At 46.1% G+C, this 25922-nt stretch overlaps 1 protein-coding gene across 5 annotated transcripts in view; it reads right to left on the bottom strand.

Annotated features, from left to right (window-relative positions):
• The window catches only part of ENOX2 (ecto-NOX disulfide-thiol exchanger 2), a 287911-nt gene that overhangs the window by 248580 nt on the left and 13409 nt on the right, over nt 1-25922 (bottom strand). Inside the window, exon 1 of one of the 5 annotated variants that reach the window (XM_036740046.1) lies at nt 20302-20400. The exons of 1 other annotated variant lie outside the window; for it this stretch is intronic. The gene's annotated coding sequence lies outside the window, so the exon portion shown is untranslated. Of the gene's footprint in view, nt 1-20294; nt 20401-25922 lie in introns of those variants that run through there. 3 more of the 5 variants (XM_036740043.1, XM_036740044.1, XM_036740045.1) reach the window with 3 other exon arrangements.

Raw genomic sequence — 25922 nt, 5'->3', positions numbered from 1 at the left:
GACTCACGATGGAAAATGCCATCCACATCCAGAGAAAGAACTATGGAGCCAGAATGAAGAGCAAAACAGACTCTTTTCTCTTTTGTTTTGTTTTCTTCCTCATGGCTTTTCCCGTTTGTTAATTCTTCTATGCAACATGACTAATGTGAAAATGTGTTTAATAGGAATGTATGTGTAGAACCCATATTGGATCCCATGCTGTTTTGGGGACAGGGAAAAAATGTAAAAACTTATGGAAGTGAATGTTGAAAATTGAAAATAAATTAAGTATTTTAAAAAGAGGTTAATGTAGCCAGATCTGTGTTTTAGAAATACCAATTTGGCAACTGGGTGGAAGATGAAGCTGTGCATAAATAATATCTAAGGTCCCTTCCAACTCTTAAAGCCTGCAGTACTCTGAGTGCCATGGTGAATTCCTTATACCTTAATGATGAATCCAATTTCAGGGTGAAAACACAGGAGAATCTGGCCTAGTGCCATCCTGATAGTCTTATACCCTTGTCAAGGATGAGTAGACATTCTGGTGAAAATTCACCTAACTTTTGAGGGCTACTAAGGCAACCAGAGTTCAGATAACTCATGAAGTCTACCTGGCTAACACCTGATTCATACATTTTCCATGCAGATATAGCCAACAAGACATATTTCCTCAACCTTAATCTGGGTTCTCCTTCTTGAACCTTTCTCCCTATTATTTCCAAGAGGATGCATTTCTTTTAAATGTGCTCAAAGGCTTATTGTAGGGAAGAATCCATCTTTAAACCAAGAGCAACCAGAAATTCACTAGAGTGTTTCTCCTCTAGGACTCAGACTCTATAGGACAAACAGTGATTTTCCTGAGTAGCACATTTTCTGATATGAATCAATCTCTCTCTCTCTCTCTCTCTCTCACACACATACACACACACACACACACACACACATTTTCAAAAAAGCTTTTCAAAAGACCTTATTGGATTTTTTGAAGTACCTGTACTAGGGGACCAGTTATTTCCAGAAAAAGAAGTGATTTCGACTGTAGGCAGAGATGACACACCTATGAAATTTTTCAGATGACATTAAGCTGGATGGGACCCTGAACATGCTGGATGACAGAGTCGGGATCTCAAAAGATTTGGGCCAGCTGTAGTTATGGGCTAAATCATATGAGAAAATTGAGTCAGGGTAAAGGAAAAGTCCTATACTTAGGTAAAATAAAAATCTAACTAGACAAATGCGGGATAGGAGAGGCATGGCTAATTCACAGTTGTTCATAAGAAAAATCCCTAGGGGTTTTAGGCCTGCAAGGATAAGATGACAATGTGACATGGCAGCCAAAAACAACAATAACAATAACAACATGAAGAATAATAACAACTACCACCGCCAAACTGATCCACATATGCTCTTTAACCAGACTAAGAGCCATAATGTCTAGAATGAAAGAGGGGATAGTTACACTGTCCTGCCTTCAGTCTCTCCCCTGTCCAATCCATCCTTTGAACAACTGCCAGATTAATATTTGGAAAACACAAATCTGGCCCTGTGTCCTCTCTACTTCAAAAATCTTCAATGGCTCCCTAATGTTTTTAGTATAAGACACAAACTCCTCAGCCTGGCATTTAAGGCCTTCCATAGTCTGGTGCCTACCTACCTTGTCAATTTTCCATCATATAACTCCCCTTCCCACTCTCTAGTCCAGTCAAACTGGCCTTCCAGCTATTCCTAGCACTCATCTCCCATCTCCTGCCTCAGTTACCTCACTCCCCTCCCCATGCCTAAAATGCTCTCATTCCTCCCCCTTATCTCTTGAAATCCCTAGATTCCTTCAAGACACAGTTCAAGTGCCACCTTCTACAGGAGACCAAACTTAACCTCCCTACTCATTAGCATGTCCTCCCTACTGAATTTATTTTGTATTACTTTATTTTATTTTGTATTATTTTATATTTTATATGGTATTTCTTTTGTATTACTTGGTGTATACTTTGAATTTACTTATCTGTGTACTCTTTGTTGTATTCTCCCAACCCCTGTAGAACCTAAGGGCCACTTTGTTGTTTTCCTCTGCCTCCTCAGCACCTCACCCCAATTCTCTTGCAAGTCATGGCATCACCTTCTTGATGTCATGGTCCTCTTTGAGAACAAAGGCCAAACAACAACAATCTAGTGCCTTGCACAAAGTAGACCAGAGGTGGGGAACCTGTGCATAGGTCCTCCGGTGTGGCTTTTTGACTGAGCCAAGTTTTATAGAATAAATAAATCCTTTTACTAAGGGGATTTGTTCTGTGAAGTTTGGATTCAGTCAAAGGGCTGCACTTGAGGACCTAGAAGGCCACATGTGGCCTTGAGGTTGCAGGTTCTCCACCCCTGAAGTAGACCCTTCATAAATACTTGCTGAGTTGCCTTGTTGAATTCGATCACATCTCGAATACTATCTTCAGTTCTGGAGCCACATATTAGGAAAGACATTGACAAACCAGAGTGGGCCCAGAAAAGGGTGACCAAGACTTTTTTGGGGGTGGGGGAAGAAACAAACTATTGCTACCTTGAAGTATTTGAAATCATGGCTTGTTATTGAGGCCGTGACAGGAATGGCCAAATTAGGGGAAGCCTGGTGGAGCCCCCCAGGCAGGTCTAAGGAAGGCAAACATCTTTGTCTTACAGGACCAAACAAAACTTTTGTGTAATGACTTTGTTGGATCAGAGGTCCCTCTTCCCTGACTGTGGCTGCCTCACCTGGTAAATTCTACTCCCACTTGTCTCTCAGCCCTTTCAGTGGATATCCTGTGATTAACCCTATCATGATTTTTGGTTTGTATTTTCTCTCCTTCTACCTCAGATCTCCCCTTCTCTGCCCCAGGTGGGTACAATCCAGCCCCAGTGGGAAAGGGGATTTGTCTAATTACCAGTATATGTCTGCCCTGCCTCAGGGCAGAAGGAAACAGCTGTCACATGACCAAGGATTACTCTTTTTCTGGGTGGCCCTAGAGGGCAGAAGCAGGAGCAATGGGAAGGAAGGAATTATAGAAAGGCAGGTTTTGGTTGGATATAAAGGGAAAACTTCCTAACAATTAGAACTGGCCAACAGTAGACTGGGCTGCCTTGAGAGGTAAGAGGTTCTCCTTAACTCAGAATGACACATGGAAACTTAAAGAGTTGGAAGAGATCTCAGTAGCCATCTATTCCAACTCATGGGACTATGAGAAGCAGCAGATACAGTGGATAGTTCTGAACATGGGAATTGGGAAGATCTGCATCCAAAAACCCTACATCAAACACTTATTAGTTAAGTTAGCCTGGGTGAGTCACTTGACTATGCTGTGCCTCAGTTTCCTCATCTGTAAAATGGGAGGTTGGATTAGATGGCCTTTAAGGTCCCCTCACACTCTTAAGTCCATAATCCTATGATTCTATAGCTAAACCAGAATCTCCTTAACAACATACAAGTGATCACCCAGCCTTTGCCTGGACATCTCCAAGTGGAGACTACATCATCACTAGTTCAGAGACATTGCAAAAGGGATTCCTGTTTAAATTGGATTAGAACAGATGCCCTTTGAGGTCTTTCTCAACTCAGAGATTTTATGCATGTTTGCTCCACAGCCTCTAACTGGGGAGAAAATTTACCACTGAAATGCAGTCTGCTGACATTTTCTATTCATTCATTCAATAAGCATTTATGAAGTGTCCACTGTGTGCTGGGCTAGTGGAATTACAGAAACAAAAACCAAAAAGGTACTACCCTCCTACTGAGGGAAATAACATGTATATAGATAGATCCACAAATACAAAATATATACAAAGTAATTGGGGGTGGCACTCTCTAAGAGGCAGGAGTAAGCAGGGGGTGCATTCCAGGAATGAGGATGGCCTGTGTACAAAAGTATGGGGAAGGCACATGGAATGTTATGAGCTAAGATCAGAGGGTAGTAATGATGCCCCCAAAGCAATTAAACTATGCATATGCTTTGACCCAGCAATACTGCTACCAGGTTTATACTCCAAAGAGATCAAAGAAAGAGGAAAAGGATCCAAATGGACAAATATATATTTTGGCAGCTCTGTTTGCAGTAGCAAAGAATTGGAAACTTGATTGGGTACTCTTCAACTGGGGGATGGCTGAACAAATGGCATATGAATGTGCTATAAGAAATGATGAAGGGCATGGTTTCAGAGCAACCTGGGAAAACCTGCATGAACTGATGCAGAGTGAAAAGGTCAGAACCAGGAAAACAATTTATATGAAAACAACAAACAATAATTGTAAAAAAACAATCAACTTTGAAAGTCTAACTCTGATCAACACAATAATCACCCACAATTCCACAGGACTCACAATGAAATCTGCTGCTCACCACCAGATAGGTGATGGATTCAGAATGCAGACTGAGGTATATGTTTTTGGACATGGCCAATGCGGGAATTTGTTTTGCTGGACTATACATGGTCGCAACAAGGGATTAGATTTTTCTTGCTTTCTGTATGGGATTGGGAGGCCGAGAAAAAGGGAGAGGGTGAGAGGTGGCTCTTCCTTTACAAAAACAAAAACAAACCCCAAAACCCAAACCCAGTAAGATCTAATTTTAAAAAGAAAATAAGGGAAAAACCAAGCAAGCAGATCAGCTTGGCTGGAATGTAGAATATGTAAAGGGAAAGACGTAAAAAGAAGTAATACTAGAAAGGTTGGAGCCAGATCCTGAAAGGCTTTAAAACAGAGGAGTTCACAGTTTTTTCCTGGAGACATAAAAAACAAGAAGCACTGGAGCTTTTTGAGCAAAGAACTGACATGGTTAAATTTGTCTTTGCTTTGGGAATATCAATTTGGCAGCTGTGTGGAGAATAGATTAGAGAGGTGAAAGACTTGAGAAAGGGAGACCAATTAAGAGGCTGCTGCAACAGTCCTGGGGAGAGGTGAGGAGGGTATGACCTGAGGTAATGGTTGTGGAAGAGAGAGACAGATACAAGAGATATAGGGGCGGATATAATTGACAGGACATGGCACCTGATTGAATACTGGAGGGGGGATGGAAGAGTCAAAGATGGCTGTAAGGATGTGAACCTGGGTTACTGGAAGGAAGGTGGGGCTCTCGGAAGAAATAGGGAAGTCAGGGGAGGGGGATGTTTTAGGGGGAAACATAAGGAGCTCTGCATTGGATGATCTGAATTTTGAGTTGCCTACAGAACATACAGTTGGAGATGTGTGGAGATGTGGGACTAGAGCTCTGAAGACTTGAAAATAGAGATCTGATATCATCTGCATTAGAGATGATAATGGGAAGAAATGAGAGCGGGAGGAGAGGACTGGACAAGACAGGACCCAGGACAAAGCCTGGGGGTATAGGCACAGTGAGGGAATAGGATAGAGATGATGATCCAGGGAGGGAAACAGAAAAAGCAACCAGAGAGGTAGAAGGAGAACCAGAAGTATCATGAAAACCCAGAGAAGAAAAGAAGTGTGAGGACTGAGAGAAGACATTGGGTTTGGCCAGTGAGAGATCACTGATTTTCGATGTATTGATCAGTTGTGCTGATCTGAATTGTGCCTCTTCATTTTCATCTTTAAAAAAGACAATTTGTTAGATGGGATGGTTCTCAGGGAGGGGGAGGGATACTAGGGAAAACTATGAGGGTGGAAAAATCAAAAGATATCAATGAAAACTTACTTAAGAAAAAAGATAATTGATAACTTTGGAGAGAGCAATTTGAATGATGAGGCAGGAAGCCCAATGGCAAAGGGCTGAGAAGTAAACGAGAGGGGAGGAAGTGGAGATTTTTTTCTAGAATTTTGGTTGTGAAAGAGCAAGAGATAGAAGACAATAGCTTGAGGGGATGGTGGGGTCAAGGGAAGTTGTTTTTTTTTTAATGGACAGGAAATACCAGGGCATTTTTTTTGTAGGCAGAAAGGAAAGAGGCAGTAGATATGGACATAATGAAGATGGGGGAGGAGGGGAGGCAGGGGACGATTGAGGGTAGGCTGTTGGAGGAGATCATGAGGGTATGAGATCAGAAATAGAGAGGATGGCCTTGAAAAGGATAAAGGTACCATCTTCAACAGAGACAGGAGAAAAGGAGGAGAGAAGAAAGGATGATGTCAATGCCTTTTACAATGGATAATAGGAGAAAAAAGGGAACAAATATCAAATGGCCTCCCGCCAAATACACCTTTATACTACATCATGTTCCCCCATCCTCCCCGCCATCTTACATGTATCTCTAGAACACAGTCTGTAATAAATTTCAGAACTGTATAAACCATTCTATTTACCATTCACACTCTAAGGAGGCCACTGGGTACTGTGCAGGAGGTCTTGGGGCTAGGCACTGAGGAGGACACAGCAATGAACAAAATGTGGTTCCTGCCCTAAGTCTAGTGGGGAGAGCAAGACAAAGGCCCAAATACAGACTACCCAGAGTGTGCTAAGGACATGGGGAGATATGAACAGAGTGATTGATGGGAGTCCATGGGAGGGAAGATAAAGAAAGATGCATGTGTTTTAAAGACCTTTAAAGGCCAGGAATCTGTGGCAAACACTTGAAGCACCAGGTTTCACTTTCCAACTTTCTCTGATAAACTTCAAGGATGGGTGAATTTCTCAGAACAGATGCCACTCTCCTCCCTAGCTGCAGAGTGAAACCTTTCAGGACTTCCTCAGGAGGCAGCCTCCCAGAGTGCCTTGGTGATCACTTTCTGGTGAGAAACCACGGCATGTCTAATGAGGGTGGCTTTTGGACTTCAGGCACAGTCTTTGACCTGATCGAAGCCTTGGTAGGGTCCTCCCAGAGTTGGAACTGTTCTGCTGACATAATCCTCAAGGCCCTCGGGGCCACCATTGAGGCACTAGAAAAGCGAAGAAGACATTCAAGTGGAGGCCATCAGAGACTACTCAGCAGTCCCTTCTATAAAGCAGAAAACAGGTTTCCTTCTTTGGATTAATTCATTTTCAATTGAATAATCAAAAAGAAAGTCAGGAAAATGCATCTGACCCATGAATAAACTGGGAGAGGAGATGGCTGTATGTTTACAGCCTGATCCTTGAAGCCAACCCTACTGAAATAATGCAATTTTCTTTTAGCATCCTTTAATTTATAACAGATACATAGTGAGATTCTAGAAAGCAGTGTGGCACAATGGCCAGAACTCTGGCCAAGAGGATCTAGGTCCTCATACCAACTCTTCCACTTCTGCGGTATGGATACCGTGAAGCACTGCAGAATTGTTGCCTGCTACTGCTACCACCCCCAAATGAGGGTCCATTGTCTGGATGAAGGTGACAAAATTATGACTCATCATTTCTGCCTTCTAGATCCCATTATGCAGCTGGAAAAAAAAATCAACAATAAACAAACAAGCAGGTAGCAACATGCCAGCTGTGTGGCTTTTCAAGACTGGTTCTCTAATAGATAAAAATCATGAAGGATTTTCCATTGAAAAACCACGCCTATCTTGCTTAACAAATTTTAGTACCAGAAAAGACCTGCAGGATCTACTCCAGTCCTCTCACTGTATAGAGGAGAGACCCAGAGAAAGCAAGGGACTCACCCAAGGTTCCACAGCTAGTGAGTAAAGCAGCTGAAGGAGAGACTCAAAGGAGTTCTTCTTCCTCCAGCTCCTATGCCCATTCCACTACAAGTCAAGTCTCCCGGTTTATAGCTTAATGTTCTTTGTACTGAACCAAACTCCTACCTCTCTATTGTTGGTTTGTTTTTTACCTAAACCTGTGATTTCATCCATGTAGGGAATTCCTGGTGTGAAAATCCTTTCTATCAATGCAGATTGGGGCATTTCCTACAACTTAGTCTTAGACTTGCCAGAGGCATTGAGGCAGAAGTGTCTTGTCCAAGGTCATGTAGCCAGTCTGTATCAGTGGCACATCTGAATACAGGTAAAGGGCTTTTTTTAAAGAGGTCCTGAAAGCATGCCCCTTCTTTATTTCTGTGGGATCATAGCTGCAAGGGACCTCAGAGACCACCCAATCGGCCCCCTCATTTTATACATGAAAAAAAGCAAAGCCCTCCCAGAAGTGAACTGACAGCCCTCCAGATCACAGGCAGTACATGTCAGAGGCAGGATTTGAGCCCAGATCCTGTGACTACTGTTCCCCCTCCCTCGGTAACTGTGGCATTCTGACAACCACTCCTCTTCCCAACTCTGAGGCCTGCCCTCTATCCACTGCATGGTACTGCTCCTCACCTCTCCAGCAGCAGAAGTAAACCTATCAACATTTTCAATCTCATCATTAAGAACACAGACCAAGAACACGCCCACATGAAAACCATAAACATTCAGTCCTGGACAATGTGTTCATTTAGGTTTTAGCTCTTTACTTTGGGGGAGGGGAGGGAGGAGAGTTAAGAAGGAGACACTCTCTTCTTACTTTAATCAAAGCAGAAAAACCTCAATATCCTCTCGTATTAAAAAGTACAGGTGGCTTTTCTAGAGTTAAGTGTGGAAAAAATGTGGTGGAACCCATCCCCCCCCCCGCTCCCGCCAACATCTAGCAAGCATGATTCTCAAATACTTGGCAGAACAAGCCAAGCGATGCCCAACGACCAAACCAGTGCTGTAAATTCAAACCAATTGACTGTGCCGGAGGCAACACAGTCCCACTGTCACTTTAATTGCATACAATTCCACTCAGCAGCTGCTGGTCCAGGCGCTGGGGTTCACTGTAGGCTCTTAAGAGTAACCTTGAAATATTGTCAGTCAAACTCCTCTCCACATCACCCGCATGCTGTCCGATTAATGAGGAGGGAAATCACCCATCATGCCAGTCATCCAAACAGAAAGTGATCTGGGAGCTCTTAAGCTATGAGTGCAATATTTAAGCCCTATAAAACAGGAAGGGGTGGGGGGTGGGGGTAAACAGGTCCCATACAATAAAGGATGTTAGAAATTATCCAAAGATCTTGATATAAGGACTGAACTTCATCAGGAAAACCAAACTTGCTGGGACTCCCTTGAGGGAAAAGGGAGCCCACAAACACTTTCAGCCTAGGTGTCAAACATTCTTCCAAAGAACCTTCAGATTCTCTACTTCTGAAGACCACCTGGTCCCCAGACATTTGAAAAAACACCAGAGCCATGTTGGGGGACACCCACCACATATGTCAAAACACAAAGTTTGGGGCTAATAGCTTTCTGCGGTTACCATAAGAATCCTTGGATTTAGCTGGAAACGAACCTTAGGAACCATCTAGCCAACCACCTAAATTTCACATAGGGGAAACTGAGGCCCAGATGGAGGCAGGCCCTGCCCACACAATAAGGAACTGAATCTTCTGCCCCAAAGCCTAGCCTTCTTCCCACAACACCAAAGCCCACCGTTCTTCCTCTCGTGTTCTACGAAGAAAGAGAAATAAATCTATGCTACAGATGTGCTCTGGAGTTGTTCCGGTTCCAAGTTCATTTGCTCTAAAATGTATTCCACATTTATAGCAACCAATTAGCAAACACAAGGAGTTAGAAAACCGAAGAAGAAACAAAACAAACCCAACAGCTAGAAGTGCTTTGGCATCACCTTTGGATGCCAAAGCATCGAGTCTTTTGTGCAAACTTCTTAGGGTACCACCTACTACTACTACCAGTTGCAATTATCAGACGGGAGAAATTCAATACAAGACCACAGCGGAGAAGCGTGCACAATTAAGGTATGGGAGAAAATGCCACCAGAAACCCAGAATTTTAGACAAGGCATCTGTTTCGAATGCCGTGGCCAGGGACAGGCAAGCTTTATGCAGCAACTGTGGCCAGATCGTTATAACCCTAGTATTTACCCTTCAGTCCAGGTCACCTGGAGCAAAGAAAGGAGGGATGCCCTTTGGGGAAAAATGGGAACAGTTTGGCAAAATCAAGAGCACATACTGTACCTGTGTACTGTACCAGGAACATCGCCTCGATCTTCGGGGAAACTAGTCCACAGCAGATTCTCTGGCAAGTTATCCTGTTCCCCCCACCAAAAAAGAACTAGAAGCACCCTAACCCCTACCACAAACACACGTGTGTACACACACACACACCAATATATACACACACACAGATACACACCCCTACCACCACCACAATTCAGCTCGGATCCGATGCTTCTGTTGAGCCTCGATCCAGCCGAGCTACTGAGCTCGAGCAAGAGAAAGAAGGGTGGTGGATTCTGACGCCACTTCTACTACACTTACACAAAAGCAGTCAGGGGGAAATCCAGGAGCCTTGAAGACAAGGGCTGGAACGAGCTTTTATGAATCGCTGATCCTGCATGTGTCACCATCCATCTCCAAAAGACGGACATTTATAGGCTGCCTCAGGAGTGGGGGGGGGGAGAGAAAGGGGGAGGAGGCTGGAGAGCAGGTGGAGATGCAATTAGCAGTGTGTTCATCGGAGAATTCGTAAGGGATTTCATACATCAGTGCCTAAAGAAACAGCCTGCAGTTGACAAATCAGAACTTCCCGATTTGCATACCTTGGAAGAAATCTTAGCTTGCAGCCCCAAACAAAAATCAGGCTTGCCCATACTCACAGGGCAGGCAGGCAAAGTGACCCCTCCTCTTCCTTCTGTCCCCCAGCCACCTTTGTTCTTGAGAAAGCAACACGCAGAAAGAAAATGTGTTGATTTCCCCAGAAGAATTCTACCTAAAAGGCTGGAAACAAAAAAGGGGGGAAAAAGTATAAAGACAATAAAGTTGAGTCACTAAACAAAAAGGGGAGCCGCTAATTATTGTGGGCCAACTTTTCAGCCCTAGAGCTGCTCCCCGGGCACACTTCTCACACCTACAATGAATGGCTCATGCCACTCATACATATGTTTAAAAGCCAAGGAAAAATCCCATCAGCCAGAAAGCAAATCCCTAAAAGTCAAGGTGAAAAAGTAAGCAGGATTTGTGTCCCTAACTCGCTCACTCTCCCAGGGACCTTCAGTAAGGCACCTGACAATCAGTGACTCCGTTTCCTAATTTGCTAGCCAGAGATAATAACATGTTTCCTACCAGTTTCTAAGCTTGGCAGAGCCTGAGACTGAGGAGCCGTTCCCCAAGCACCTGGCCTTCCTGATGTGACAGGCAGTTCTTACCCCAACCGTGAGAGGTTTTTCAAAACAGAAAGCACCAGATATGAAAAGAGACTGAAGAAGCAAGTCACATAACCTCTCTGTACCTCAGTTTCCTCATCTGTAAAAAGGAGTTGGCCTTGATTGATGTTCCCCTCTAGCTCTAGATCTAGGATCCTATGGTTATATAAACATGAAACGAAACAACAGAATGTGCTAAAAAAGAGCAGGGAATGAGGAGGTCAAAGCCCTGGATTCGAGTCCTGATTCTTGTACTTTTAGTAGCTCCATGACCTTGGATAGGTCACTATCCTCCCCTCTGTGGTCCCCATTTTTCTAATGTATAAAATCAGAAGGCTAGATCAGAAGAATCCTAGGGTGCCTTTCAGCTCTGACATTCTGTGCTCCACAATATGAAGATGCATGTGAAAGTTCTTTATAAACTTTGAATCACTATGTCTATTCTTCAGACTGTGAGAGAGCCCATAAGATCCCTTTAACAAGGCAGAATTGGCAGCAGTGGGGGAGGAGGGGTGAGAGAGGAATGGAATACGGAATACGGAGACTTCAAAAGTGTGGTCAGATGGGCTGGCATGATACGGCAGAAAAAGCACTGGACTCTGACTCAAATATCCTAAGACAAGTGTCCCTGAGCCTTCCTCTCCTCCTCCTCCGTAAAATGGGATAATACATGGCCCACCCATTTCAACTGGCAGCTGCAAGCCCCTGAGAGAGAATGCTACAGCATGCTAGGTCAAAGAGAGTGGCGAGGAAGCAAAACTCCTGTTGTCACCTGCCTCGTGCCATTTCCTGAAAGCCTTGTCATTTGCTTACAGAGATAGCGGGTCCTCCACCATCTAAGTGCTAAATGTGAGCCCTCTAGCCAGGGGTCAGATCTTTATGCCTAACCTCGGCACTCTCTAGTACATTAGCTTTGCCCAGGTATTCCATCTTGTTTTGCTGCCCAGCATAAAGGGAAGGGCTCTGGCTCTGATTTGCTGGATCTCAAGTTAGGAGTTAAAAAAAATATCCAAAGCCATGCTTTGTGTGGCCCCAGGCTGCCTTGATACTATATATACAGTGACCAGCTGGACTGAGCCAGGACACAATTTTAGCACATGAACTCCTGGGGAGGGCACACCTGGGGCACTAAGTGATCCAGGCAGTGTTTCGGGACCGCTGGTCCAGCCAAGCCCCACACGCCCTACTTTCCATCTGCATGGTGGCTGCCCAAGTGTGGATCTGGAGACTCGGGCCAATTTGGAAATGGCCAAAAGCAATGGTGGGGGCTACAAAACAGGATCACATGTCAAATCCCCTTGGCCTCTTGCAGGGCCATCTGTGTCCTACAGCAAGTACTCACCCCACTTCCTATGGCTAGGAACAACAACTTCCCCCCTGGCATTTAAGGACCTTCACCACTACCCCTGAAAAGTCCCAGGAAATGAGACATACCAAAATCTAGGGGGAAACGACGGCATGATGAATCCCAAAGAATTAAGTAATTATAATCTGGAAGCAATTGGGTCCTTCCTTTCAAACATACAGAAACTGGAAGGCCAAAGTATCCCATACATACTGGAATCAGACTTGATTCATCCCCACAGAGATATACTGAAATCCTCCTTTGCTGTTGTGGTCTTTTCCTCCAACTGTTCCATGCCCATCTTCTCCTTCAAGAGGGAGGTAGGTGGCTATGGCATAAAAGAAAAAGCCCTAGGCTTGGTTGGCATGCTGCAGCATCAGGAACCATTCCAGATGTCTAACACTCACTAGGAGGTAGCTACATGGCTCAGTGGATAGAGCACTGGGTTTGGAGTCAGAAAGACCTGAGCTCATATGTGACCTCAGACACTTACTAGATGTGCGACTCTGAAAAAACCACTTAACCTCTGTTTGCCTTAATTCACTAGAGAAGGAAATGGCAAACCAATTCAGTATCTTTGCCAAAAAAACCCCATGGACAGCACTGAGGTGCTATGTCACTTAACTCTGCCAGGCTCAGTTTCCTCATCTGTAAAATGAGCTGGAGGAAGAAATGGCAAACTCCTCTAGTCTTCTGCCCAAGAAAACCCCAAATGGGGTCACAAAGAGTCAGACACAACTCAACAACAATGACACGTACTAGCTCTGTGACTTTGGGGAAGTCACCTGTCTGCCCTCAGCTTCCGCATCTGTTTAGAGATAAGAATACTTGAACTGCCTTCCTCTCAGGGTTGCTGAGAAAAACCAAAGGAGATCACGGCTGTGAATGTACTTTGTAAATTGTAAAGTAGCAGAAGCAGAGGCAGGGGGTAGGGATAGGTAAGAGTGCCAGCTTGGGAGTCAGAGAGACCTAGTCTCATATCCTGCTTCAGACAGTAATTAGCTGTGTGACCTTGGGCAAGTCTCTAAACTTCTTTGTGCCACACGGTCTTCATCAGTAAAATCAGCAAGCACTTGATTAAGCCCCACTGATGTGCTAGGCTCAGGAATACAAAGACAAAGGTGAGATCAACCCAGCCCTCAAGGAGCTTACTTTCCATCAGGGGAGAAAACATAGATAGAGGTCTATATGGAACAGACATAGGAGCAGGGAGGGGGAGGGGAGTTCAAAAAAAGTGGGTACAGCCTGGTAGGAAATAAGGATTTCTGAGAAAGAAATGAAGAAGGACACACTCCAGCCACTAGGTAAGTAACTATCTAAAAACTGCTGCCTTGACCACCTGAGAAATCTGACCTATGACAACGGGATCATGTGGCTTGGTGCCTTTGGACCCATGATGAAGCCAGATCTTCCCCTCCTTGGTCCGCCTCCCCAAGAAGGGCCTGGGAGCCATGTCGTCATTAGCGGCCATTTCCCTTTGTTTTTAGTCCCATTTATCTCAAGAATAGCAATATTGAATGGGATTCCCTTCATCCAAGAGCGTGGCTGCCATTAGACAAAGAGCTCCCATAGAAAATGCCTACAGCTGTGAATGTTCAGAACAGCCAAGAGAAAAGGTTCTGAGCCTGGGCCCCTCTGGCAGTCCAGCAAAACCTAGGGAGTCCTACTCAGAATCACAGTCCTAAACAATTGAAAGAAATGCTGCACTTTGATTCAGGGTAAGTAAAAAAGCAAGTTGTCATTTTTTTCCCATCCAGGTTCATGGACTCCTTGAGATGTGTCAATGGGCCCCCAGGTCTGAAAGGTCCCCTGGTCTAGAGGCAATGTGAATCATTTGGGTGCTGCTGGCACCTTTGCTATGGAAGGGCAAGGACAGGAGCAAAGGACTCAGACTTTTTGTGTTCTTTTTTAAGTTTGAAAGGGTTGACATGGCCAGTGAATTCATCATCCAGTGGCCAAAATTCTAGTGGTGAACCTCTCTATGCTTAGAGTAGTTCAGTTATTTCTAGAACTGTAGGCTTTGGAGCTAGAGAGGTTCTCCTGTTGTGGTTTAATTTCAGTTTGGCAAAGACGCTGGAGTGGTTTGCCATTTCCTTCTCCAGCTCATTTTTCAGATGAGGAAACTGAGGCAAACAGGGTGGTGTGACCTGCCCAGGGTCAGTGTGCTCAGTAAGTGTGTGAAGTCAGATTTGAACTAAGGAAGAGGAGTCTTCCCAACTCCAGGCCCAGCACACTATCCACTGTGCCACCTAGCTACCCAGAGAGGGTTCCAGAAATCCCCTAATCCAACCCTTTCATTTTATGCATCAGAAAAGTGAGTCCCATAGAAGGGAAGTGGCCTGCCCAAGGTCATGTGCCTAATTAGCCACAAAGAGTGAATCGGAATCAAAGATCTAGGCCTCTTCCCACTGCTATGCCGTCTCCTTTCTATTATTATCACAAAATCAGAAGTAGAAGAAATCTTAAGGGTTTAGGTCCTTTTCTCTCTTGTGAAATCCAACCGTGTGATTCTGCAAACTGTGAACAGCCATAGCCCAGAAACTTCTAATCCTGTAGGAAACTGAAGGCCAAGCAGGGTCTGTCTGACTGAGCCCCTTCTCTGCTCCCCACTGTCTTTAGGAAAAGAGCCAAGAAACTTCTAAGGCAGCTAAGTGGCAAAGTGGAGAGAGTGCTGGACTTAGTGGCAGGAAGCCCAAAGGTAGGAGCCTGCCTCAGTTTCCCCATCTACAACATGGGGATCATAAGAGCACCTGCCTCCCAGGGTTAATGTGAGGATTACATGAGATAACATGTTTTGCAAGCCTTAAAAAGGGGCTCTAGCAGCATTAGCTATTAATCTTATCGTCATTTCAAGCTCTTCCAGGTTCTGCTCCAACCAATGACACAATGTGCTCTAGCAAACCGGCTGACTTGCTGCTTGTCTTAGAGAACATTTCCCTGTACTGGAATTGGAGCCAGAAGCCCTGGGTTCAAGAGTTCAAGAGTTAGCTGTTCACTAGCTGGGTGACCCTGAGCTTTTAAGTAACTTAACTTCTCTGAGACTCAGTCTCCTCATGTATGAAATGGGGCTAGTAGTACTTTCCCCACCTACCTCAGAGAGTTCTTGTGACAGAAATGTGAGCTCTTACTACACCCAGACAAACAGGCCTACATACTGTGTCCCATATACAACATTGTATTTCCCTCCCTCCACGGTTTTGTCCAGGCCTTTCCAGATTCCCCTAGTTGGTAGTGATTTATTTTGTGAATACCCTATATGTGCATATTTACCTATCTGTGAACATGTTGCATCCTCCCAGTAGAACTAAACTCTTGCTTCAGCCTTTGTGTGGCCCACAGTCAGTAGATGCTTGTTGATTGACTAACAGTCCTCACTGGGAGAGAGGCTGAGCCATTTACCTCAAGGACCTCACTGCTTCCCTCTGACCACGGACAAAGGTGACAAGCCCAGGGAAACAGGAGGAAAGCCAGGGACTCCAACCTCTCATTGATAGGGAAAGAGTAAAGCGACTGGACATTTTGTCATCTGCCTAGCCTGCCTCTGGCTAATATGAGGGAACTCCTCCCCACATCCAAGGGCCAAATTCCAATTTTTCCCAAGTTCCCTCAGAAGGGCCATTCAAACTACAGGGAAAAGGGCCAAAGCCAAAGGCTTTGTTGTTCCCTTCTTTTCTTTCCAAAGCAAGAAGAGGCTCAGATGGCAAACATGACTGCCACAATGTCCCACGAGGCAGTGGGAGAGGGAAGCAGCAGCTTCTAGACAGATTAGCAAGAGCTGAAAGGAAGGCACCCAAGCATCCTGGGTAAAAACACAATGCTGCAATGTCTCCATTATCCTGATTGCGGGCAGCCAAACCCAAGCACTGAGCTGCCAGTGTCTTCCCAGAAACCATCATCAAACCTGACTGAGCTATGCAAATGAATCTCCCTTGCTCAGCCACCAGTCTTTTGAGTCAAAGAGACTAAAAACCCAGAGGGTCAGAGATCTCATGCTGCCAGGGCCCTCCGAGGTCATTTATCCAACCTCCTCATTTTACAGAGATGGAAAATGAGGCCCAGGGAAGGAAAGGAAGCTGCCTAAGATTCCAGGGCCAGGAACTCCCAGGTCATCTAGTCTAACTCCTTTATTTGACAGATGAGGAAACTGAGGCTGAGGTCTGGAAGAGACTTGCCTAAGGTCAATCAGACAGTAAGTGGCAGGTCCAGGATTCAAATGCAGGTCCTCTGAGTCTAAATTCCTTACTCTAGCCACTGTGTTTCCTAGCCTCCAACAACCTGAACCAAACCGTGAGCCCCTACTCAAAGCCGTGTGACAGGAGGGAAGGAGCACTAGGCCAGCACCAGGAGACTTTGGCTCTGGACCCATCTCTATCCGCGACTAGCCATGTGATCTGGGGCCTCTCTGGGCCTTGGCTCCTTCACTATAAAATGAGGGCTTGGGACTAGCTGGTCACTTAGCTCTGTGACCTTCCCCTCTCCAAGCCTCAGTTTCCCAGTCTATAAAATAAGAAGAACAATCGCTACACTTCCTATCTTGTGGGACTGGCTGAGGGAAGCCCTTCCATACACTACGAAGCACTCTAGGGATGTCAGCTATCGTTCCCAGGCCTCCTCTTGTGCTGGAGCTGGCCATGAAGGGGAGTCTGGGTTCATTCCTAAAGGCTGTGCTGGGGGAGCACAAGCCTGGGAATGGCCATCCTAGCCAGGCTGGCCCACAGCGATGGATTCTTCAACTGTCCAGGACGGTTGTTAGTAACTGACATTTGGGTGGCGTTTCACCATACCCAGAAGGCACATTACCCACTGGCTCCTGGAGCCCCTCAACAAGAAGGGGAGGCCAGCACTACAGCTACTATTAGCCCCAGTTTATAGATAGGAAACTCAAGCCCAGAGAAGTGAAGGGACTTGCCAGAGTCATGTGGCTAGTGAGAGAGGCAAGATCTGAACCCAGGCTTTCCTGCCTCTGAGTCTAGCCCTCTCTGCATTGCCTTACCAGCTTCGATGTTTATACAGGGCAACACCCACACCCAGGAAATCACAGCACTTCTGAGTACCAACAAAGGACAATTATTAACTCTTATGTAGCAAATCACTCGGTCCGACAGTTGGTCTTTTTAATGTTCGTTCAAAGGCAATTACAATTGTTCGGTGTCTAACCATTCGGCACGATCATCTGGAGGCCAGGGGCCAAATCAGACAGTCAATCAACAAGCATTTTATTATGCATTTCCTATGTGCCATGCAACGTGCTAAGCACTGGGGAAACAAGGAACTCACAGCATGGAAAGAACTAGGTCCATATACAAGAGAAGGAAGAGATAGAAGACAATGTAGAGGGGAAGGCACTAGCAGTTGAGGGCCTGGGAAAGGCCTCCTGGAGAAGGGGAGTCTTAAAGGAAGCCAAGGAAGTGAGAAATGGGAGCATTTCACATATGGCAGGCTGGGGAGCAGGGGCACAGTCAATGCCAAGACAAGGAGTCAGGAAATGGAGTATGGAGCTGAGGACCAGCAAGCAGGAGTCCAGTCAACAAGCACTTATTAAACTCCTACTAGGTGCTAAGTCAACAAGTATTTATTAAGCTCCTACTAGGTACCAAGCCAACAAGCATTTATTAAACTCCTACTAGGTACTAAGTCAACAAGCATTTATTAAGCTCCTACTAGGTACCAAGTCAACAAGCATTTATTAAGCTCCTACTAGGTACCAGATACCTAGTTCAGGGCTAGAAAGAAAAAGAAAGGCAAAAACAGTCCCTGCCCTTGAGGTGCTTCCAATCTAATGGGGGAGGGGAAATAACACGTAAACGTTGATGTACAAACATCACATACACAGTGTAAGCTGTAGTCCACAAAACTCAAGCTGGGAAGGACCCTTGCCTTTACTGTAAGTAGCCACACTCTCCGGACTTTGGAGGCAACTCCCTGAGCCTGGAAGCTGTACCGTTAGAAGAGATTCACTGGTCTGGGACTTCCCTTATCAAGGAGCTCCTAAGTCCAGGCCTCTCCTCCTCACCTTTAAAAAAACACCATTTGCTTTCTTCTGCCCATGGGCAGTGACAAAAAGTAGGCAAGCTTTGTACAGAGGAGAAAGGTGCCTTGGGCTCAGCAGGAGCAGCCATAGGAACACCCACGGCTGCCTCTCTTTCCTGAACTTTATGAAGCAGCTTCCTCATAATAAGCCATAAAGTAGGCAATGTTCCAAATGACTATCCTCATTTAAAAAGCCAGTCATGAGGCTCAGAGAGGGCCACTGACTTGCCCATAGTCACACAGCTGCTAAGTGTTGGAGCTGAGCCTTGAACCCAAGTTGCCTGAATCCCAAGCTAAGCCTTTTCCACTACGCCTCACTGTTTCTCCAGAGCTAGTCTGGCAAGGGTTTCTGGGGGCCCTGGCCCGTCCCCATCCCCCCCAAGATTAGACAGCTGTCATGTGGTACATTAACATATTCATGAGGCACCCGCTGCTGCCTGGACATATTAATTGCTGGTGTCTGGTAGTAGCAAGATGCCTTGTCATGTGCTCTGCTAAGCAGCCCCGACCCCTGACAGCCCAAAGCCAGCCCTGCTGCAAGGATGGGGTAACTGTGGGAGCACCAAGTGGCTTGAGTCTTCTCCATCACTCTCTGGGGGTCTTCCCTCGGGCCTTCCCTCCCACAGCCCAGGGCCTCTGCTGCAGCCCAGGCTGGGCTCCGCTGCTGGGGGGTGGGTGGGGGTGGGCACTGTACTCAGTACAGCAGAGGAGCAAACCAAAGGTTAATCAAAGACACACGTGTTCTCTGCCCAAACAGATCCAAGACACACATAGAACAGGGGCTTAACCACAGAGCAAACATACAGAAATTGGACGGTTCCCTTGAATTCAAAGAGCAAAATGTTCTGCCTGGCCTCCCCTCCCCTTTCTCCCCTGCCCTTTACCAACACTGCCCCCCCCAAGCTGGCCTTTGGGCCTCCATTTCCAGCAAAAAGCTGGGTCAGTGGGGGCGGGGGGAGGGGAGAATAAAACAAAAAAGCACCCCTCCCACGAGAGAAATATTAAGCAACAGCAGCAGGTATGCCCTAGACTGTGCAGGCACTAGACGAATGCAACGAGCCCTGCCCTGCCAGGGCTTAACACCTGACTCCTGTCTTTAGCTGGGCTGGCCTGCAACACCAATGTCCTATTGGGCTTTTCCCACCAGACATCCCACTAACATCTCAAAGCCAACATGGCCAAAACAGGACTTATCTTTCCCTCAAACCCCCTTCCCCCTCAAACTCCCTTCCCAATTTCTGTCAAGGCAATCAATTATTGTCTTTTAAGTCACCCAGCTTTGAAATCTTGGGGTCATCCTTGACTTCTCACTCTCCCCCACCCCATCCAATCAGCTGCAAACCTTGTCATTTCGGCCTGTACAATCTCCCTTGGACCCAACCCCTCCCCCATCCCAGCCACTACTCTGGTTCAAGCCCTCCCCACCTCTCCCCTGGACCATTAGGCACCGGCCTCCCGATGTCTCTTCCTGGCCCAAGGCTCTCCCCTCTCCAGTCCATCCTCCACCAGCTGCCAGAATGATTTGCTTAAAGCACAGGTCTGACCACGTCAATCCCTTGTTCAATAAACTCCAGTGGCTTCCCTTCACATCTAAGATAGAAATAAAATGCCTGCCATTTCAAGTCCTTCACAACCTGGCTCTGATCTACCTTTCCGGCCTCATACATGATTTCTCTTCACATACTCCATGGGCCAACCAAACTGGCCTTCTCCCTGGGCGTTATTTGACATTCTGTGTCCAATCTCCATGACTTTCCACAGGCCTCGAATCCCTCATGCCTCCAACGCACTCCCTAACCCTAAGCCCACAGATCTGAACCATGGTCAAGTCTTGTTATTCCTCCCTTCACAACATTTCTTGTATACATTTGGACCCTCATTACCTCTCACCTGGACTCCAGAAATAGTCTTCTACTGGGTGTCCCTGCCTCAAGTTTTTCCCCACTCCAATCCGATCTCCATTGTGCTGCCAAAGAGATTTGACTAAAATGGAGCTCTGGCCCTGTCCCAACCTTGCTCAATGCATTCCCACCTACGGGATCAAAGATCAAGTCCTCTGTTTGGCATTTGTACTTGGTCCCATCCTGGCCCCTTCCTCCCTGTCTGGCCTCCTTACAGCTCCCTCCCCTCCCTATGATCCAGCTCCACTGGACTAACCCTAGTTCTCCAAACTCAATACTCCAGCTCCTGCCTCCGTACCTTTGTCCTAGAGGCCACCACCCATGCTGGTAATATTCTCCTCCTTACCTCTGCCTGCTGGCTCCTCTATCTTCCTTCAAGACTACAGGCATTTCCTTGTCTCCCTGCCTTCCCCTTACAGATCTGGTCCCGTCTGCTCTGAATGTGTCACGTGTGTACATAGGTAGCTACTTACACGTCTCCCCCATCTGAATAGAAGCTCCTTGACAGCCAACATTTACACGGCACTTTTAGGTTTGCAAAGCCAACTCACTTGATCTCCACAATAACCATGGGAGGTAGGTACTATTATTATACCCACTTGCCAGATAAGGAAACTGAGGCAGAGAGAAGTGAAGTGACTTGCCCAGGGTCGCAAAGCTGCCAAGAGTCTGAGGCTAGATTTAAATCTAGGTCTTCCTGACCCCAGCCTTTCCTGTCTTTGTATCCTCAGTGCATAGCACTGGGCCTGGCAGTAAGGGCTTAATAAAGGCTTTTTGACTAAATGACTGATGAAAATTGAAGCAGTGGAGTTGTGTAGGGGAAGAGCACAAAAGGTGTGGGACCAGACTGAAGAGAACTTTGAGAGCCAAGCTCAAGGCCAGGGGTGGGGAACCTGAGGCCTCGAGGCCAGACATGGTCCTCTAGGTCCTCAAGTGCACCCCTTTGATTGAATCCAAACTTCACAGAACAAATCCCCTTAATAAAAGGATTTGTTCTGTGAAACTTGAACACAGTCAAAAGGTAGCACCTGAGGACCTAGAGGGCCACGTGTGGCCTTGAGGCTGCAGATTCCCCACCCCTGGTTTAGATTCTATCCTAGGAGTAACAAGGTTACTAGCCCGTGGCTAACAAATGTTCGAAAGAGAATGTGACAGGCTTAATCATAAAATGGTAGAGCTTGGGACTCATCTAATCCAACCCCCTCATTTTACTAATGAGAAAACTATAGCCCAGGGAGGGAGAGTAACTTGTCCCAGCTGGTCAATGGGGCAGCTGGGCCTGGGGCCTGGGGCCTGGAGCCTGGAGAGATGCCGCACCAAGACTCAGGCTCCTTCCACTACACCATGTGATGAGAAGTTTTTGGGAAGTCAAATGTTTGGGCCTGGCAACGCAACCTATGTGGAGCCACACACTCACACACATACATTGTACTCTTCAAAGAACTCCAGATCTCTTAGCTATTTCACAAGCCTGGATGTTTCTTATTTTATATATATAATTATATATTGTCTCATTTATTTCACAGGCCTGTGTATATTCTTATTTATTTTATATTTTTATATCCATTTATATATTTTCTTATTTATTTCATAGGCCTGTGTATATTCCTTTGGGAATTCCCAGCCCTGAATCCAGCCTCTCCTCCAAACATAACACCCATCACATTTCCTTGGTCTCTGCCTCCCTCCCCCAATGCCTGCTCCTACCACCCAAAGGGAGCTGACCAACGCTGGCCTTCGACAGAAACCCTGCTGACACAGTGAGCAATAAATATATTCCCCATCCTGTCTCTGGAAACATGAACCTTGCCAGGCATGTCCAAGGCCCAGCTCCTGCTTGGGGTTTGGGAGCTAGCATTTGGCTTTGCAATATGCAAAAAAGTTCAGAAGGGATTCAATCGTTCAGAGTGGCCCAGGAGGAATGGAAGAAAAAGCAGGTCCAGGGTTCCTGCTAATGGCTCTGCCTCTTAGATGAGGTATGAAGCTTCCCCAAAGTCTCCTTCAATTAGAAGGCAGGGTCTCGGCTGAAGGATATTGAGGCTGGCTCCCATGGTGACCTGGGGTAGGTATAGCCCTCAGCATTTAGAGTCTTCTAATTTCCATCTTCTGAGGGCCAACTGATTTACCTCTAACACAAAGGCCCTGATGGCCCGATAAAAGAAATGCATGGTAGGAGACCAAACTGGGGCACCTATTTGATTCAACATTTATTAATCACCTACATATTTCCCAGAATCCCCCACAGAAAAGAAAGGGCTTTTGGAAGCCTTCTGATCTGATCTGAACCTGAACGAGAATCCTTTCTCTCACCCATTCCAGGTCCTGGGCTTGTTTCTAAGGATTCAGACACAAACAGCCACAACTCTCAAGGAGTTTACAATCTCATAGGCCTCTTATTGTACAGGGAAGGACCCACAGGGCAAAGGAGGCTCTTAGGGAACTTGCTGACTGCCCCAAGAGGAAGTGGAGAGAAGCAAAGGAGCGCTCAATGGGCCCTTCTGCCCCCCTTCTTACCTTTTTCAGCTCACTAGAGAAATAAGCATATTTTTCCTAGTTTCTCCATGTGGTTTTCCAGCTCTTCTCCATTACTTCCAACCCATTCCATTAGATCTGCACAGGGCAGTGAGCAAAGGGTCTCCCAATACTCCCCTGTGCTTTGGGTTGTGATTTTGCTGCAGGCTCAAAGATTTGGGGAGAGAAGACTCCCCAGAAGTCAGAGTCCCAACTTCCTCAATTTATAGAGGAAGGAAGTAAAGGGTAAGAAACTGAAGCAACAACTCTGTATCACACAGAGCCAGAATCTGAACCCAGGTCCTCTGCCTTCAAGTTTGGCCCTCTTTTTACTACAATGCAATGCTTCTGTGTGTGGGGCATTTTCTCCTCGGTTGCTAAAACAGCCACACCCCCACTTCTACCATGCATCTGTACCATATATAAGTAAATAAGGGATTGAAAAGAACTTCCCATTTTTGACAGAAAAAAACAAGAAAGCAGCAGCCAGGATGGGAATAGAAATTCCCAGGCATCAGATCAGCAGCCACCCCTGCAAAGTCAACATTTAGACTGGCTTGATGGAGGGAGACAAAGTGGAGGTGAGGGTTGGACCAGGGGGAGGGTTCAGCCTAGTCTGTTTTGATCTTCTCTAAATTGCCCCACCAGTAAACACTTCATTTCTTTTTTTAATACATATAAATCTAATAGCCCAGCCCAGCTGGAAGAAGATTTAAGACCCATCACATTGGACTGAGGGGTCTGCCAAATCTCTGCAGCAAGAGACAGACAGAAACCCTGGAAAAGCTGACACTGTCATAACTCTGGCCCACACAGGGCCCAGCAGCAAGCAAGGCAAGGCCCCTGCTCCCAAACTGTTGGGAAACAGAGAAATAGATCATCCACTTATTGACAGACCCATGAGCTGGGGGCTCATTGCTACCTCCATAGAGGAAAATCACAGAAAACTTCCTGCACTCTACAGTTGGCTTAAGTCTCTAGATATGACTGGCCTGTCTGTTAAGGGTGTAGTTTGTGATACAGTGGCAGTGTTGTTTTTCCCCTGGTCAGGGAAGGGGGTGAAGATAATAATATCCCTACAACTCATCTCACATTTAGAGAGAGAAACAGAGATAGACAGAAACAGAGGAACAGACAGATTGAGACGGGGGGGGGGGGGGGGGGGGGGAGAGGGGGAGGGGGGGAAGGGAGAGGGAGAGAGAAAGGGAAGGAAGGAGGGAGGGAGAGAGAGAGAAGGGGGAAAGATGAGAAGAAGAAAGAGAAGGGGGAAAGAGAAGGGAGGGAGACAGACAGAGAGAAAGAGAGACAGAGAGACAGAGCCAGACACATACACACACAGAGAGAGAGAGAGAGAGAGAGAGAGAGAGAGAGAGAGAGAGAGAAGGTGGTAAGGGAGGAAGGCAGCATAGTGTAGCAAGAAGGGTACTGGCTTGGAGTCCCGCTTGAATCCTGACTGCTGCTTAACTGTGTGACTAAGAAGTCATTTTGGGTTTCTGAGCCTCAGTTTCCTCCTCTGTAAAATGGAATTAATGACATATTCACTACTACCTTATGGAGTATTATAAGGAAAGTGATTTGTAAAACATAAATATTTCTGGGATCTTCAAAGGTTGGTCCTTAATGAGTCAATGTCTATTTGGTCAGAGGTCACTAATGGAGGGCTCCAGAGATCTGCACCTGACCTTGGGCACTCTGACCTTTTCATCAATGATTTAAAGGCATAAATGGCATGCTCATCAAATCTGTAGCCAGGCCATCCACGCTCAATTCTCTCCCAGCTCTGCTGTCAATTCTCTGAACTCTTCCACTTTGAGACCTGCAGTGGGCTTCTCACCTTGAAGATACCTCCCCAGGACCACCACTACATCTGTTATTTTACCTCCATTTACTTGATCAGCAAGCATTGGTGTGTACCTACTATGTTCTAGAGACTAAGCTATACAAAGAAAGGAAAAACATTCACTGACCTCGAGGAAGTTACAAAGGTAGTGAGGGAGACACATAAATAATTAGGTACATTCAAGATATATACGGGAGTTAGTCTTAAAGGCATGGGCAATTGGGGAGGGAGAGCCATGAAAAGCCTCCTGTAGAAGGCAGGATTTGAAATGAATCTCAAAGGAAGCCAAAGAAACTGAGGCAGAGATAATGAGGAAGAGCATTCCAAGCATGGGTGGTGGCCACTACAAAGATAAGGAGCCAGGAGCTGGAGTGCTGGGTCTGGAGAACAATGGTTAAACCAGTGGGGCTGGATGGTAGGGAGCAGGAAGGAGAGAGAGAGCTGTAAGAAGACAGCAGAGAGAGGAAGGGACCAGGCTGGGAACAGGTGCAGATACCAAACAGAGGACTTGATCTTTGATCCTGTAGGTAACAGGGAGCCACTGGTGTGCACTGAATAGGGAGCTCAGATCTCTAATTATGAAAAATCACTTTGGCAGCTGAGTGGAGGATGGAGTGGAGTGGGGAGAGACTTGCGGCAGGGATACCCACTGGAAAGTGAGAGTCCAGGCAAGCGGTGATGAGGGCCTGATCAACATGTAGAAGAGATATTGTAAAGGCAGAAACAACATGGTTGGCAAGGTAATAGATCTGGTGGTGGTGAATTAGAATGAGAAGTCCCATGGATTTGAGTATCATCTCCATGCAGCTAATTCTCCAATGTATTGATTGAGTCAAAAGGGTCTCAGTATCCCTTTCCACTCCCCCTCAAAGAACTTTTCTCTAAGTGAGCATCTCTATATGACATTTATCATACTAAAAATTTTAGAATTATTATGAAAATAATTTGGACCTTGAGGACCCCTTCTAGAGGTCTTGGGGACCACTGGGCTGCTCAGATCTCACTTTGAGAATTGCTGATCCAGCGCAGACCTCTCTGCTGAGCTCCAGTTCCACCAACTGCCTATTGGACAGCTTGAACTGGATATCCCAAAGGCATCTTAAATTTGTGTCCAAAACAGAACTCATTATCTTCTCCCCACCCAAAATCCTTCCCTCTCCCAAAGCTCCCTGTTACTTTTGAGGACACCACCATCCTTCTAGTAACCCAGGCTCAAAAACTGAGAGTTACCCTAGAATCCTCTTATCACTCAGCCCACA

The sequence above is a fragment of the Trichosurus vulpecula genome, chromosome X (genome assembly GCF_011100635.1).
Source record: "Trichosurus vulpecula isolate mTriVul1 chromosome X, mTriVul1.pri, whole genome shotgun sequence".
Classification (NCBI taxonomy): Eukaryota; Metazoa; Chordata; class Mammalia; order Diprotodontia; family Phalangeridae; genus Trichosurus; species Trichosurus vulpecula.
Note: the sequence above shows the minus strand (reverse complement) of the source record. Positions and strands in the feature narration are given on the sequence as shown.